Below are 16129 nucleotides of genomic sequence, written 5' to 3' on the forward strand. Positions count from 1 at the left end.
GGTCCCACGTAGGGCCCGCCATATAATATTCATATAATATTATGTATAATATTTTATATATATATGTTTGTTGTTTTTTTTTTTGTCAACCAGTGACCAGTGTCCAGGCCCTGGACAACCTGGATGCAAACACCACGGTGGAGTCCCACCGTCCCTGATGGACGATGTGAATAAAATACATACATCAGGGTGGTGCCACGAAAGTGTGGCCCACCCGTTTGGGATCAAGCTGATATTTATGTTTTTCCTTCATCCAACGGTCCAACCGGACTAACTGTCCAGTAGGGTGGGCAGCAAGACTATCCCACCTGTTGGACGGTCTGGATCACCCAATCAGCCCTACATCAAGGCGGCCCACGATCAGAGAAGGGAGAGAGAGAGAGAGACAGAGAGAGAGAGAGAGAGAGAGAGAGATGAGGGATCTCGCCACTATGGGCCCTCCATTTCTTACATTATATGGTTCAAATGGGTCCCACCACATGTGGTCCCAAAAAAATTAAAATTTAACGGTGGATCACCCACCGATCGGCCATCTTCTTGGCTCCTATGGCTTCCTTTGCTCCTTGGCTTTCTTTTGATGGTTGAAGATAAATTGAGTGGCTAGGATGAGAGGGATATGAAGTGGGCCACACATAGCTTCCTCTCTCCCTTAGGAGGCCACGGACGTTAGCTCTCCCTTGGGGTTGCTTGGGAGAAATGAGAGAGTGTAATGACCCGAAAAATTTTGTACCAAGACCCGAGTACTACCTTTATTTTTTTCTTAGAAGCTATTTGTGGGTAATTAGCACTAAACTTGATTGCTTGTGAAATTTGCATCAATTACTTTAAATTGGATCTACATGACTTAAAACCTGTAGAATAGTTAGCGCTATGTTACTCCGAAATCTGGGATCCATCGCTAAATCCAGTTGTTCTTGGAAATTTTTAGAAGTTTTGGATCAGACTTGGACCGCGCGTTGAAAGTCCGATCGATGATCTTAGGCTGTTGTGGTCACCATGTTGGACTTAGCCATCACCTCAAAAATCAAGTTCAGATGATGTTCTGGGTCGATTTGATTGAGTCCAGAGTGAAGAGTGTGAGAACGGTGAGAAATTAAATGTGATTTTATGAAATCTGAGTCGTGTCGCTTGCGCGACGATTTTAAGCAATCTGACCGTTGGATTCTGACCCAATTTCACTCTCTGATCAGGGAAGATGGCCCAGGCATGTCCTTGTGCTTGTGGACCTGATCGAGTTTCGGTGACCGTTGAATTGAGTATGGTCCGCTACGGCTGATCTGTAGATCCGATCGGTACGAAAACTCAGTCTGACCTAGATCCATGGTCAGTGAGCTTAAGTCTGACCACGCGTGGAAAAAGGCCCACCGGAGTGTTCTGTTGGATCGAGAGAGGCCTGTTTTGGTTATAACCTAAGTATACCTTGGCCCTGGGACTATTTTCATCAATGTTAGGCCTATATATAGACCTTAAAACCCTAACTCTCTTTTCCATACGAATTTCCTAGCCCTAGTTAAGAAAGAGGGAGGAAAAGAGAGAGAAAGTGAGAGAGAAGTTGGTGAATCATCTTAGATTCTTTCATGTTACTCTACATCCTTAAACCTTCACTTTTGAATCGTTTTTCTGGCGATTCTAAGTTCATCCTTGGATAAGTTAACATAACCCTAATATGTTTTAGAGCTTAGAAGAGTCTATGTGTTGTTGTAACTCATTTCTATTCTTGCTTTAGGTTATCTTGTCGCCGTTGACGAAGACTTATCGTCTGAATTAGTTCGGTGTGCTAGTTGTGGTTTAAGGTGCGGACTTTAATCGTATATGTTATGGTTTTCAAGGCTTTCAATGCCAGCTAATGGTTTATTCTTGTTATGGATGAGATTTCACATGCCAAATACTATGTTTATTTTGTGTTCCTGATATGCATGTGTTATATTGAGATTTGTGTATTTTATGTATATGTAGGAAGTACCGTACACGTATAAAATATGAACGTGTGATTGCCATGATTAACTGTCGTGTACTTATGCTAATTGTATGTGCGATAACTCCTTGGCAAAAGGAATTGTCCAAATGTGTGTATTCCAACATACGTCATGTATGTTGTACTATGTAGTCTAAGTGTTTGTAGAAATGTCTGAATGGTTTAAAGTGCAATATACTATACTATTTGAGGGCGTTGAGAAGCGATTCTCAACTCTCTTCTTGGTGTGTATGATTTCCTACATGCAAGTCACATCCTTTGTTATTTAACTTCAAGCATTACTTATGTGTAAATCCATGTTGAGTTGATATTCTGCAAATGCTCATATACTACATGATTTAAATCATTGTTCCATTACTGTTCTACATTTTATATGAATATCTGTTGTAGTGGAATGTGTTTGGGACTATGAATAGTCCAGGAAATCGGTAATCGGCCTTGAGTTCGTGGCTGAGGTTGCTTTCGCCACATAGGACGTGATTTGACGAACCCGAGTCGTATTAGAGTTGTCGGCAGTGGTTTGGCCACACGGAGTGTTTACGCACTCTATGTCGTTCAACCCAACGTGCGCTCGTGTTAGTCGAGTTCGTCAAGTAACCCGATTGTCCGATGTATGTTCATCATATATGGACACTATTGTATGAACCTAGGGTACCAAACTTACCAGTGTAAATCCTGTTAACCGTGGTACCTTGATCCGCTAAGACTCATGAGCCGGACATGGTGGTATGGGACACCGTGGTCGAGCTATCGGCCTACGCTGGGGTGACGACCCTCCCCGTAGTGACCAGTGAGCAACCAGACTCGTGAGCCGATTATGGTGGTATGAGACACTATATTCGTGTTGTCGGCCTACATTGATTGGTGACGAGCCCTTTGTAGTGACCTCGAGCATACCTAGATACCGCATTGACGTGACGAGCCTTATTGTAGTAACGAAGGTATGATAGGCGTGCATTGATTGGTGACGAGCCCTTTGCAACGACCTAAAACCATATGATCGTATGAGATTGTTTAGGACTGACGGCCCTAGAATGGATCACTGTTTGGAAATTGATATGAGAAAGGTACCTTAGCTTCCCAATCCTGCTGTATAAAAAAGACTAATAACAACTTGGTAATCATGTTCATGCACCGCATTGCATGTGTCTGGAAGAGGTGGAGCACTTGAGGTGATGTCATGGGTAATGTGAGATGAAGACGCTGAGGGTGTATAAGCGAGGGCACGCATCATTCTGCATACATCCTTGCACTAACAAGAGTACTTAGGACATGTTTGATTATTCTGCTTTATCATTACTGCTTGATTGAATTGATAACATATTAACCTTTGCTATATTGTTCCACTGAGTTGATCACTTACTCCCACGTTCTGGGGCGGTGTTAAACACCCACCAGACTCTGTTTTAGTTGCAGATGTTAATGCGACCTCTGAGGCAGAACAGGAGTTCGAGGATGATGAGGTTGCATTTTCTTTCATGCAGTTTTCAGGCGGGTTCTAGTGAGCCATGTCCTGACGTGCGGGGATTCTGGATTTTCTTCTGGGAATAGATAATGTCATTTGATACTTGTAATTTTGATAGTAACACTTGTAATACGACCTGGTATGTATATGTATTTCAGGGATTTGCACATGTACACATATATTTCTTTAAGTCTTCCGCTTGCGTTTCTCACTTATCCCTGAATTATGTTTGCAATCTGGCTTAATCTATTCCATGTTTTGTGCACTCATACAGACAACATACATCCATCATTCAATATGTTGCATAAGTGATGTTTTGAAACTCGGGAGCTGATTTATGCTCGACCCCCGAATTTAAAGGCATTACAAGTTGGTATCAGAGCATGAATTGGATTAAACCGGACTTGGGTTATGGTCACACACCGCACGCTGTCGCCACTTTAGTGTATTTGGGTGCGAATTTATTGTAAAATTTGTGTTTGTGTTCCGTTGCTTCTATTGGCAAAAGTTTACTGAAAACGATCGCCGAGATTGAGTCTGTGCGCACTCCTGATCACACACAGCGACCCAAAATCTCTTCTAGACCATCTCTTGATTAGTCTAGATGGTTTATCTTCCCATCTCAACCCTTCAATTGTCAGTAAACCTCAGTTTGCATCAGATTTCAACCCTAATGGCCCGATAGGCGTCGAATCAAGCAAAGAGGCCGATCGGGGCATTTACAGGAGGGCCCAGGGGGGACCCACATCATTTTAGAGCTAAGGGGCCAGGAGGACCTCACCCAAACGGTGAGCCATCGCCGGACAGTCCAAAGACCGGTGATGACCTCGCCGGTTCGGCGAGCCCTCGCCGCCCAGCAGGCCAGGCCGGCTCGGGCCGACGACTTTGAGGCCTAGTGTGGCCCACCCCTCCATGGTTGCTCGGTTATATCACTTCTTAAACCCTACTTCCTTCACAAAACACCCTCCCAAGCTCTCATTTTCTCCAAGTTTCTCTCAAAACTCCACCAAATCTCTCCTCAATCTCCTTCACAGTGGTGCTTTGCTCCTCATCAGTCTGAACCTGAAAATCAATTAAGTCACCTGTGTGACCTGTACAGTTGTAGATTTGATGGATGAGTGGCTAACTCAGTGTGAATTCCTCTCAAAATTACACACTGCCGCATTAGGTAAGAAATAGTATAAAATATTAAGGCAACCAAAACAGAGTAAATGCAGTCTTATTATATACATGTATGCATGAATGCAATCATTGTCCCAGGTAAAACACCTAGACGGACATTGGGCTCGTCACCCATCCAATCATCGACCTGGGTAAAACGTCCAGACGGTCTGTGCCTCGGGTAAAACATCCAGACAGACAAATACATACGATAACAATAGATGATGGTCTATACCCTGGGTAAAACATCCAGACAGGTGAATCTGTATGTCACGTACAACAACAATAGATGTTGGTCCGTGCTATGCATGCATGATTAGCCAACCCGTTATTAGTCTAATTGCAACTAGCGAATTTAAATAAGCTCACAGCCACTACGGGGAGTACATGGCCCAAAGTAGGCCGACGGCTCGGGCATAGTATTCCATGACCACCATCCCCGGCCCATGAGACTACCATCTTAAGATGTTTAATAGAAACCCGTCAACTAGTGGCCAATCATATTACTATATATGGGGCTTACCATCGCATGGTTGGACAGTATAAAACATCGAACTCATATAGGGAAAATATCAAAACAAAACCACGTAGGGTGAGTATCAAAATATGCCACATAGGGTAAATATCAAAACCATATGATAAAGATCATCCTTAAAAACCATTGGACACAACAATCCTAGATGGTAGGCCCACATCAATGGTTAATTTAAACCACCATTCCATAACCACTAAGCCGAAGGTCCATTACAATCACAACCAGTCGGGTTACATCCTAAGTATGGGTGTACAGTTATGGGTAGGGGTTTCCCACTAATGTACCAGTTTAAGTTTCATAAGCAATCCACAAATAACCCACAAGCATGAATAAGTATGCAGGGTAAATATTAAGCATGTAATGTAACAATTCAATTCCAACAATTAACACATATGACTATGAAATGGAGATATCAATTATAAATTAAAATAAAAAATGAGAAGATGGAAAGCTCAAGGGGAAGAATCATCACCTTATGAACCGAATCACCTCCTAGCATTGCTAAGTGCTCATGCCCTTAGAATCGGATCCTATCATGAATGGTGAAATTGTACGCGAGATTAATGTTCTACAAAGTGTCTAAGGCCAAGGTTAACATAACCTAGGGCTTGGATTACTTATTTTTAGGGTTTTGGTGTAGAGTTAAGTTTTCGTCCTAGAGTTTAGTTTGATGTTTAGATTCTAGGATTTGAATCCTAGATTAATAATATTATTATTATTATCATTGTACCATGGGCCAAATAATATTCATGATATGAGTATTAATCCATCCATATTACTAATGATGGTTCATAAGTTCATATTTAAATGTACCGACATTATCAAATATCTTCATCATGACTGATAACCTCTTTAAATAATATAAGTAATAGTATTAGAATCTTTACTAACAATAGTATAATAAGGACTAATACTAATAGTTATATTAACAAGAATTATACTAATCCCGTAATGGAAATGATGATATCCTCTAATGATAGTAATAATAGTTATCATTAATGAATCTAGTTATGATAATAGATATTTTGGTTCACCATGAATTATGAAATTCTACACTTAGACTCAAACCTAACACACTGCCTATGATTAGAGTATTGACCTAAGGTTTAGATAACTTGGATTTAGGATTTTGTCCAAGGGTTTAGTTCTAGGCTTAGATGTTAGGATTTAAATGTTGGTCGATGTCCAACTGTTAATAATATCAATAATTTCAAAGTAGCCATAAACATTAACAATATATTTAATATTAGTCAATGTGACAGTAATAACTTTGTGATGCAATTAAATAGTACGCCCTACTATCAGTGATAATATGAGAAATAAAACGCCTAATAGTTGAAATTTTGTCCGTAATGACTAATATTAGTATATATAATTTACTAATGGTTAATCGTGTCTAACTTTAGTAATCCTAGAAATGATAGTAATGGTAACTTTTATAATTGAAATAATTTCAAACTTGGAAGAAAAAATGTGGACTCACCGTAGTCGACTCAGTAGCTCGACTTGGCCCAGCTGGATTTGGCCTCAACCGGGTTGACTCGACCCAGTTGACTCGGCAACGAGTCAGCCCATGACTTAGGCCCAAACTCACTCACTCTCTCTCTCTCTCTCTCTCTCTCTCTCTCTCTCTCTCTCTCTCTCTCTCTCCCCCCTCTTTTTCAAATGTTGGGACGTCCAACAATGGACATCAAGACTACCTTGACTGGGGACGGACCTGGTCGACTCGGCAATGACCCATCTCTGCCCGAACAGTTTGGTCAGGCTGAGATGGTGCACCGGCTGCAGCTCTCCCTTTCTTTCTTTTCTTCTTTCTTCCTTTACTCCCTTGTTTTTTTCCAAATGCTAGAACTCCAGCAACACCTAGACCGGACCTGAGTTCTCCTCCTACTCCTTCTTGCTATCAGACAGTCCACAACGCCTGGACTTGGTTTGGCACAGGTCTGTGGCTCGGGCGAGCTGCTGCCGTACATGGCAGACCCTCTCATCCATCCTCCCCTCTATTAACTAGGTCGGAAGGCATCTCGTACCTCTTCTCTTACTGAAGAAAACGGATCGATGAACAGAGGTCAATAGGGGCCGCACGTTTGCTGCATTTTGATGGGGAAGATAATGAAGCTTTAATGGTGGATTACCGACCGATGGGTCTTTCTCGATTCCACTACTTCTGGACGGTTTGTATACGCCTATAAGAGCTCATGGAAGCTCGGGATCGAAGCTCTAGAGGTGTTTGGGTGGTGGGTTTGGAAGGAGAAGGAAACGTCCGATTTCCTCTCTTTCTCATTCTCCCTCTCTTTTCTTTTTTTTTTCTTTTATCCAGCTGGATCAGCTGGCATTGGACGGCCAGGATCTGTTTCCCATGGATGGCTAAGATGTAGAGACAGGGAGGCACGCGGATTGCTGAGTCGACGAAACAGCAGGTTTCCATTTTTTTAAACAATGTGTTTCTAGGACCCGTTTGCAGCGAGATTCGTGTGCACGTACATGCTCTGAATCATGTGAAACTTAAGATTTTTGGTGTCACATGTTTCCTCCATCAGATGGATGGTTCAGATCATGCTTGTGGGTAAGATGGTGGGCCACATTCGCAGCAATGGACGGCCTCTGTTTAGTTTTTTAAAAATGCCAGCAGGCGGTAGGGGAAAAGAGAGAATGCTCTCTTTTAGTAAATTTTCGGTCAACACGCTTTGACTGGGTCCTCTCGTCCAGTGCACAGCTAGTGCAGCTCCCCTGATGCACATGCACACCAATACGGGGGTCCATCGTGATGTAACTCACGAATCTGCCCCGTCCATTCCATTTGGAGGACTCCATCAAGGCCCTTGAAGAAAGATTAGGCTTACCCAAAACTCCGGTGGGCCATACTCTTAAGTTTCGACTTCTAATGGTTGATTTTTGTTGATCTAATAGTTGGATCATTGTGAATTTGAATATCGGCAGTTAAAATGGTCCTAGGGACCACTTAGTTAAGAATCACTGGCTGGGTTAGGGAATTGGTGACCTAACATGCATTTACGATGTCAAATAGGTCCAAGACCTAGTGCACTGTGGGTGCGCACCTTCTATGTGTGCACGCTGCCCTAAAATGGGGCCCACCGAGGTGGTTGGACAATCAACGCCGTCCATTCCATTTGGAGGTTCCTAGGAAAAGCCTTTGACTGAAAATTTTGTAGATCTAGAGCCTAGGTGGGACCCACATCTTGATTTGGATCATATTGGTGGACTTCCGTCAATTCGACGGCCAGATTATCTTCAGATCTGACCATTAATGTTTCTAAGAGTCCTTAATCACTTTTAGGGGAAATTCTAGTGTTGGTTACCATTACCAGATGGTTGAATTACTTGTTTATGTGATGGTTTTCAACATTGATTGACATAAGCCTGATAAAGGATGGACCGAGTGGCCCACAACACAAATCTTTGGATAAATGGCTAGCTACATTCCTCAAGGGGCCGCACGAGTTGAAGTTTAGGTTTTAAATGGTGACGTTATACAGTTTATCACAAAGATTTGATGGTCTGGCCAATTCTAAATATGATCATTGGTGATCCGTAAGGTCTCTAGTCTAGTTTATAGGTGAATCCTGCTCCCAATGGTAAGATGACTTTATACATAAATGAAACTGTACCTGTTGGTTGAGATGGACAGGTTATGGGTCACTCGATAATGATGTGTAAGGTGAGTCACGTGTGCTATCATATACGTGAAAACTAATTTAGATCTTTATGGTTACACCCGAGTACTGGAAAGTATGGGGTGTTACAACTCCCCAACAATGTAACAACAATGACAGTAAGCTCCTTTCAAATTATGTCTTGTTTCAGGAACTTGGTTGCCAACAACTTCGTCATTGATAGTTCTAATAACAGGTGTATTATTCATAGGGGATGCCACTCTAGTCTTTTGACAAAACAAAAGCATGCTTGAGTAACTGTCATAACTTCCTAAGGAAACATATTTCCTGCATTGGTTGTTTATCTTTGGACCATAAGAATTTGTCATAATCTTTAGTTGCATGTGAGTGTTTGATTCTCTGGTATTCAGTGCTTTGCCTTCAGGATTGAATTGTCTTCAGTGGAACTTTCCATGCAATTGGGATTCTCCAATCTGTAAGCCATTTCTTCTTCTTCTTCTTCTTCTTCATTTTCATTTGGCAGTGTTTGGATGCATGCATGAATCAAATTGTAAAAAATAGCAATTTTAATAGTATCCATAATGAGGAAGCAACAGTCTATCAGAATTATGTTTCTTAAGCAACTAAATTGCAATTTCGAGATGGGATCCTAAAATATGAATTTTAAGGAAGGATGATATTAATTGGCTATTTCCATTTCACTAAAATATGGCAGCCCACATACACTCCACCACGTGTGCCAATGTGGCCCATGGGTGTAAGATCCATGCCATCTATCAGTTATGTCCCATGTCAATAGCATTCAGCTATGTATTTGTGTAATGGTAAGTTTAAGTATAGCAACACAGTACTTGCAGAAATGAGCACACAATCAACCATGTCAACTCAATGTAGTACATATCAAACCAATTTATGATGAAGTATTTAACCTTTTAGAAAAACCAAAGGAATAAATAGACAGAAAGCTCACCATATTCAAGCTGAAATGTTTGATTGAGAGAAATGGAACTATAAGACCCCAAAAAATGATGTCCGTTAGCATGACAGCACCTGCACAAGTCTTTCAATTGAACAGATCGACTTTAATACGCAAGTTCAAGACAAATTCACCAGAAATCTCACCTAACAGCACCCAAATGATAAACAAGACTATATCACAGGTGGCAAGGAAGACTTGCTAATTGTGCACTTTGCCGTGCTAAAGTAACCCAAATAATTGGGATTAGAGGTGCTTGTCGAGCAGTCTATATCCCTAAAACAGGGCATAGTTATGCCCATCAGATTAATGGTAGATCTCAGACAACTTAGTCACTTGAAGTAACAAAAGAGTAGGAGAAAAGAAGCAATCTTACGACCTGACGCTGCAAAGAATCATGAGATCTAAAAGAGGGGCAGGTAGAAAATTCCTACAAAATCATTTTGATGAGCTGCAATGTTGCATTTGCTTTAATGAACAAAGGCTTGCATTTCCTGAAATAACATAAAAAGCTGCAAAAAGATACATAGCGATCGATAGTTTTAAGAAATCTCATACATTTTATGGATCAAATCATATTTTAAAAAACTTGGAATATGATAGTAATGAGTGTACATAGAATGGAAAACTAAACCAATCATTCTCGTTTATCACTATGTTCACAAAACACTAGCTTTAAAAAAAACCTCCACTTTCAGCATGTAGCTTTCAGTAAAAATAAGTAAAACATGACATGCTAACGACTTCATAAAGGGCTAACACAGAAATACGAGGTACATCATATGCTTTGAAGATTAATTAATTTATTTATTAACAATTTCACAATGGACCCAGCTTTTTTAAATCAGATTATAGATATGTACATTACATGGATCTAAATATTTTATTTAGCCTGCCTAGGAATGATCAACAACAGTTATAGGACTTATATGAATTATGGGCATTTCACAGCTTTGCTCTTTAGCTCATATTTGCAAGGACCAACAGAACAAGAAACTAACAGCACCGCTTTAAAATGACGAAGAATTGTGATGGATCTAAATATCTTCTTTAGCCTTCTAAGGAATGATCAGCAACAGCTGTAGAACTTTCTCGAATAACAGGCATTTCACTGCCCTTTAGGTCATTTTTGCAAGGATCAATAGCACTGGAAACAAACATCATTGCTTTAACATGAAGAAAAGAGTGATGAGCATAACTCAAGTCACACAATGAGAAATACTGAGTTCAAAAACTTCAGATATGTTGTAGCTTTTGCTTATCCATCCTTGATCAGCACATCCAATCCTAATAAGTTAGCTACAGTAAATGGAAATCTCCTGTGAAGACACCTCAGTTGTGTCAATAAAATTAGCTCACCTTTCATTCAACCAATCTGACACCAGAAGATAGGGCTGCAATAAGCATCTTCTTCCATCAATCATTCTCGTCGAAACATTGATAGTTTACATACACTCATGTAATGGAAAACTGCATTCCACCAATAACAATTTTAAAGCAACAGAATGTTGGTTAAGAATCCATTAACATTCAAGAATTCAGTTAAAAGAATTGCAATTCAACGACACATAAAAAATCAAAATAACCAAGGAAATGTGACACAAATCCTAACAATCTCTACATTTCCAAAACCATAATTTACATAAAAAGATTATTTTTTTTTTAAAAAAAAACTATGTGATACTATGACAAATTAGCTGATGTAAATGCCTTTTATGGGTTAATTTCACAATCAGTCAACCCAGAATGGGTGATCAAAATCTACAAGAAAAAAAAAAAAAGAAAAGAAAAGAAAACCTTTTTTTTTTTTTTTTTTTGAAATGCTTGCCATTTGAATATCTACCTAATTCAAATCGACGTGGCTTTTTTCTTTTCTTTTCTTTTCTTTCCTTTTATTTTTGGAAGGCAATGAAAATTTATAAAGAAAAAGGTGCTACAAGCGCCAAAAGGCCTATTCTTGACTGACATCTTCTAGTACGAGCTCTGGCTGTAAAGGCATCCTTGATTGCACAAAAAACCAAAAGGACTTCAATAAGAGTTGTATGCTTGAACAAGTCAAACAACCATATCTATTAATAATCCTCCCATGAAGTAATACCATCCTAGAGAACTTTCGTTCAGTTATTAATAAAGATGAGGAGAAAGGATTTTTTTTCTAAAAAAAAAGGACTCCTAATCATGCCACTTGACCAAAACTTCAATCAAGGCACCGAAGATCCTAATATTTTACAATAAAAGAACTACCCCTTGTTTTTCTTAGATTTTCAAATGACAAGAAATCAGTTGCTGTAATGTACTACAGACAGTTTTAGTGATTTCCAGAAACTGGTGAGTAATTAGTGTAAAGCTAGTAGCAGTAGCATGTTGATTTTTTTTTTTTTTTGAAGGATGGTAATGAATCCAATCTCTAAAAGCCAGGATCTTCTTGATAATTATACTGAAATTCCGTAAATCAAACTCTAACAAAACAGATTTCGACCAAAGCCAAAATACTCTCGGGAGAAATGTAAGAACAAACAACAAACTTTAGAAAGCCAGATTACAGAGAATGACATAACAATGAAATCTTTGGAATGAGTTTTCTTTTCACACAAACTTGGGGATGGTGCATCTCATGCCCAAAGATCGGGTGTAGTTGGCCTTGGCCGTGCAATTTGACAAGGTAATCTATTGATTCCGTTCACAATAATTTGGAAGGAATCTGCACATGTAATGCTAGTTAACTAAAAGAACATAGGAATTTCAAAAGGCTAGAAAGCTAACATCAAATCAAAATATGCACGTGCTGTGCCAACTAATGCAAAAAGGACCATGGGATATTTCAGGTAACTAGGGTGAGGGCCAGTCATCTTTTAGTGATACCATAGACATTTCCTCAATTATGAGAAGGAAAGATAGCATCCCTCATAGGTAAATGAATGCTCATTTTTGTTCTAAATCTGAAATGAGCTAGAGAAACTGATGAAGGGAGTGCATTTCTCAAGGATTTAGCAGCAGGCCTTGTAGAGCTTTTAGGTTACAGGAACTTTGAGTAAACTTTTTTTTTCCTTTTTCATTTTTCTTCTCTTTTTTTAATAAATCAAGAAATTCCTGAAACTAGCATCCGAGATGAATTGTACAATTATCTGAATTTTTTAATCTATCTGAGATGATTTGTATAATTTCATAGCATTTCACCAATTTAAAGCTTTAAATTCCACCTAATGTGCATTTAGAAGGACCGAATACATCTAATGTGCAAGTAGGTGCAAGCTCCTCCAAGGATTCTTCAATCTATAACTGAGGCAAAATAAAATTCATTTGTAATGATGAAACAAGTTGTTGTTTCAGGGTGTTATTACCATGGAGGAAAATTCACATCTAATGTGCAAGCAGGTGCAAGCTCCTCCAAGGATTCAACTAGGTTACTTTTTCAGCTTGTACTTGTGATATTGATTTGTTCCAAGCAGGACAGATCATTATGAATTTCCAATACTAAAATAAGGGAAGCCTAAGTTCCAAGACATCCTATCTGCTGACAGAAAAGGTAACAGTGGCAACCATTGCACGTTACGGGGTTGCAATTAAATTCCTTTCTAGTTGAACTTGGAGTAATGATCACACAATACAAATACTATGATAGTTTCAAATTGGTCATTTCAGCTTCACTAAAATGATTATTGCATTTCTAGATGATAGCATGTCCAAACACAACCATAGCCTTGCATATAATCTCACCTTGAGCTGTCCTCAAAAATTGTCCATACATATTAACTTTGGAATTATCTATAAGTCGGAGAAATTGAATGTTAATATATATGCAAATAGAGATCATCATATTTCCAACTCCACTTATGTTCCTTAAATGAAATAAAACAAAAAAACCATTGAATATCATTCATAATATAGAACATGAAAGCAGTGAAACACAAGTTCTTCGACATCTGACAAAATCTGCTAATAGGAAGAAAAAGAGAATTGAGTGATAAAAAATGGAGAAAGTTAATGATGAATTGGAAGTATGAAACAGTGTCCATGCTACATAGATGGCTGTGAGCAAGCTGCATTTATATGAATTGAATTTTCCTTCTTTTTCCTTCTTTTGTACAAAGGTATTGGTATTGGATTATCTAAACAACTACCTGAACTCCACCTACTCCTTTTCAATCTGTTTTCCTATAAGCCTCTCCACATGATTGTCCCTGCAATTAAAAGCCACTACTAATAAACTTTTCAGAAAGAAGAACAGAGAAACAGAATGTCACAGCTTCAGGAAATCATATACTGAAGTTAGTTAATGTGGTCATTGTACTACAGAGAAGCTAAACATACTAAAAAAATCATTCAGTAAAAGGTGACAAAACATTTAGAAAACAAATCACGGACCACACAGAAAGCACTAAAGCGTGATATAAACAAATGGCATGGATTCACCAACTGGAATTTGACAATTTCCACATTGAACTTCTTTAGTACATGGAGAAAAAGGGAGTTGGAGCATCGCTAAACATGCGACTAATGGGAATATCCACTTTTGAGTATGGTTAAGCCTCTTACCAGTTCTAACTGGCATTGTGTTTATAACTAAACCTGGTTTCCTCTCCTCTTCTGTGATTATTCATGAGAAATGATCACTTGTGTCCATCACTTGTCAGTCTAAAACGATTCCATCAATGCAAGAACTCAAGCATATGAAAGTAAATTGAGCCATGCCCTATGGTGAGCAGGCTTCGCCCTGAAAAGCAACTTAGTCCACACACCAGATGCGCCATGTGTGTACATCGAAATAAGCCATTGGTGATTTTCTTTCCAACCATTCATCTTCCTCCTAAGAGTATGGTGTACCTGATGAGTCGAATGGCCCATTTTATGGGACGATACAAGCTCATGGTAAGCCCCACCTAATGGTTGGTCTGGATCTTATCCACGTTGCATGCTGTGACCAAACACATATATCATTTCTCTTCAACTAGCCGTAGCATTTCTCTTGATGATAAATGTCGTGGGAACAAGGACAATTTTTTATGATTACCATTTGGAACTAAGCTTTTACAACTTTGCAAGTCCCATTCTCAATCCACGTAAGGAGAAAAAGAAAATTCACATCCACCTCCATGGACAGCAAAGCTACCATGCATTGAGTTGCAGATGGGCCACCACCTTACATGTAAATGACATCCGTACCGCCCAAAAAAAGCCATCCCTACCTTAGAAGATCATTGCTGGAAAAAAATTGAGAGAATCCATTCACCCAGTGCCCACACACTGTAGAAAACTGTAGAAACCAGTAGGCAGCCATGGATCAACTCAATGGACATCACGTATCACCCTATATCGGTGAGGTTTTAAATCAGTGCATTGGGTATTGTATCTTTCACCACCAATACAATCCCGCAACATCACGTATCACCCTATATCGGGCTGTTTCAGCCCGATATGGCTGTATGTTTCATGGACAATACCGGTCAGTATCAGGCCGATATGTACCAGTTTTGACATATCTTGGGTTTCTGAGAGATAATCCATCCACCGTAAGATCAAAGTCTAGAAGAAGATTAATCGTCAGGAACAAAAGACAGTTCTCACTCATATAATTAACTCTCTCGAAGAAAACAAAGCAATTGATTCAAAACCTGGGTAAACTTCCAAAGAGTACTTAATCGGGATCAAATCCCAACCATAGAAAGATGTATAGATTTAGATTGATGGATGGATGAAAAGAGAGAAAGAGAAGAACTGACCAAGATCACCGTAGCGCTTAGCTAAGCTGCAATCGGAGTAGCGGGAAGCAAGGTCCTCGAATCTAACCTTGTCGGTGATGATCACTTCCCTGAGGGTTTTGAGCTGGGCCAAGGCATTGTCCCTGCTGGTATTCTTGATGATTTGGCCTTCTGGATCCTTCTAAGACAGTTTCCTTTGAGAGCCCAAGTGCTTTATCAGCAGATGAGAAGCCCGAACCTGTGGTGACTGAGAAGATGAGATCGGGAGAGGGAGATCGAAAGAGAGGGAGATTGGGAGAGGGAGAGAGGGAGAGGGAGAGGGAGATGTTGGAATATTTGGTTGAATTAAATAGACTATTAAAATTGAGAACCAAAAAAGGAAAATAAAATTTTGAGAAAGAAGAACTTATTCATTTGAGTCGAGGCATGACTGAGTCACTCGGCTTGAAATCGAATTTGCTCCCCTTGGACAGTGTCCCAGGTGTAAAAGGTTTCCAGGGCAATTGACCTCCAGGATACAACAACTATGACCCGGTCCCAGCGGTGCACTCACTGTACACGGGGTCGAATCACTTACAGTTTAATCCGAAAGTACTAAGATGACTCAGCGATGAACTCAGTAGAAAAATGCTTAAAACCGAATATCAGAGAGCGTTTTTTAAGAGAAGAATTTTTCATATATT

The 16129-nt window shown here is 39.6% G+C and overlaps 1 long non-coding RNA gene across 1 annotated transcript; it reads right to left on the reverse strand.

Annotated features, from left to right (window-relative positions):
- Positions 1–13042: 13042 nt before the first annotated feature.
- On the reverse strand, positions 13043–15723 carry LOC131229032 (uncharacterized). The gene is made up of 3 exons (XR_009163139.1): positions 15468–15723; positions 13869–13928; positions 13043–13221 (listed from the first exon to the last, which is right to left on the reverse strand). It is a non-coding gene; the product is annotated as an uncharacterized LOC131229032 (long non-coding RNA).
- Positions 15724–16129: the final 406 nt, after the last annotated feature.

Source organism: Magnolia sinica, chromosome 16 (genome assembly GCF_029962835.1).
Source record: "Magnolia sinica isolate HGM2019 chromosome 16, MsV1, whole genome shotgun sequence".
NCBI classification, from domain to species: Eukaryota; Viridiplantae; Streptophyta; class Magnoliopsida; order Magnoliales; family Magnoliaceae; genus Magnolia; species Magnolia sinica.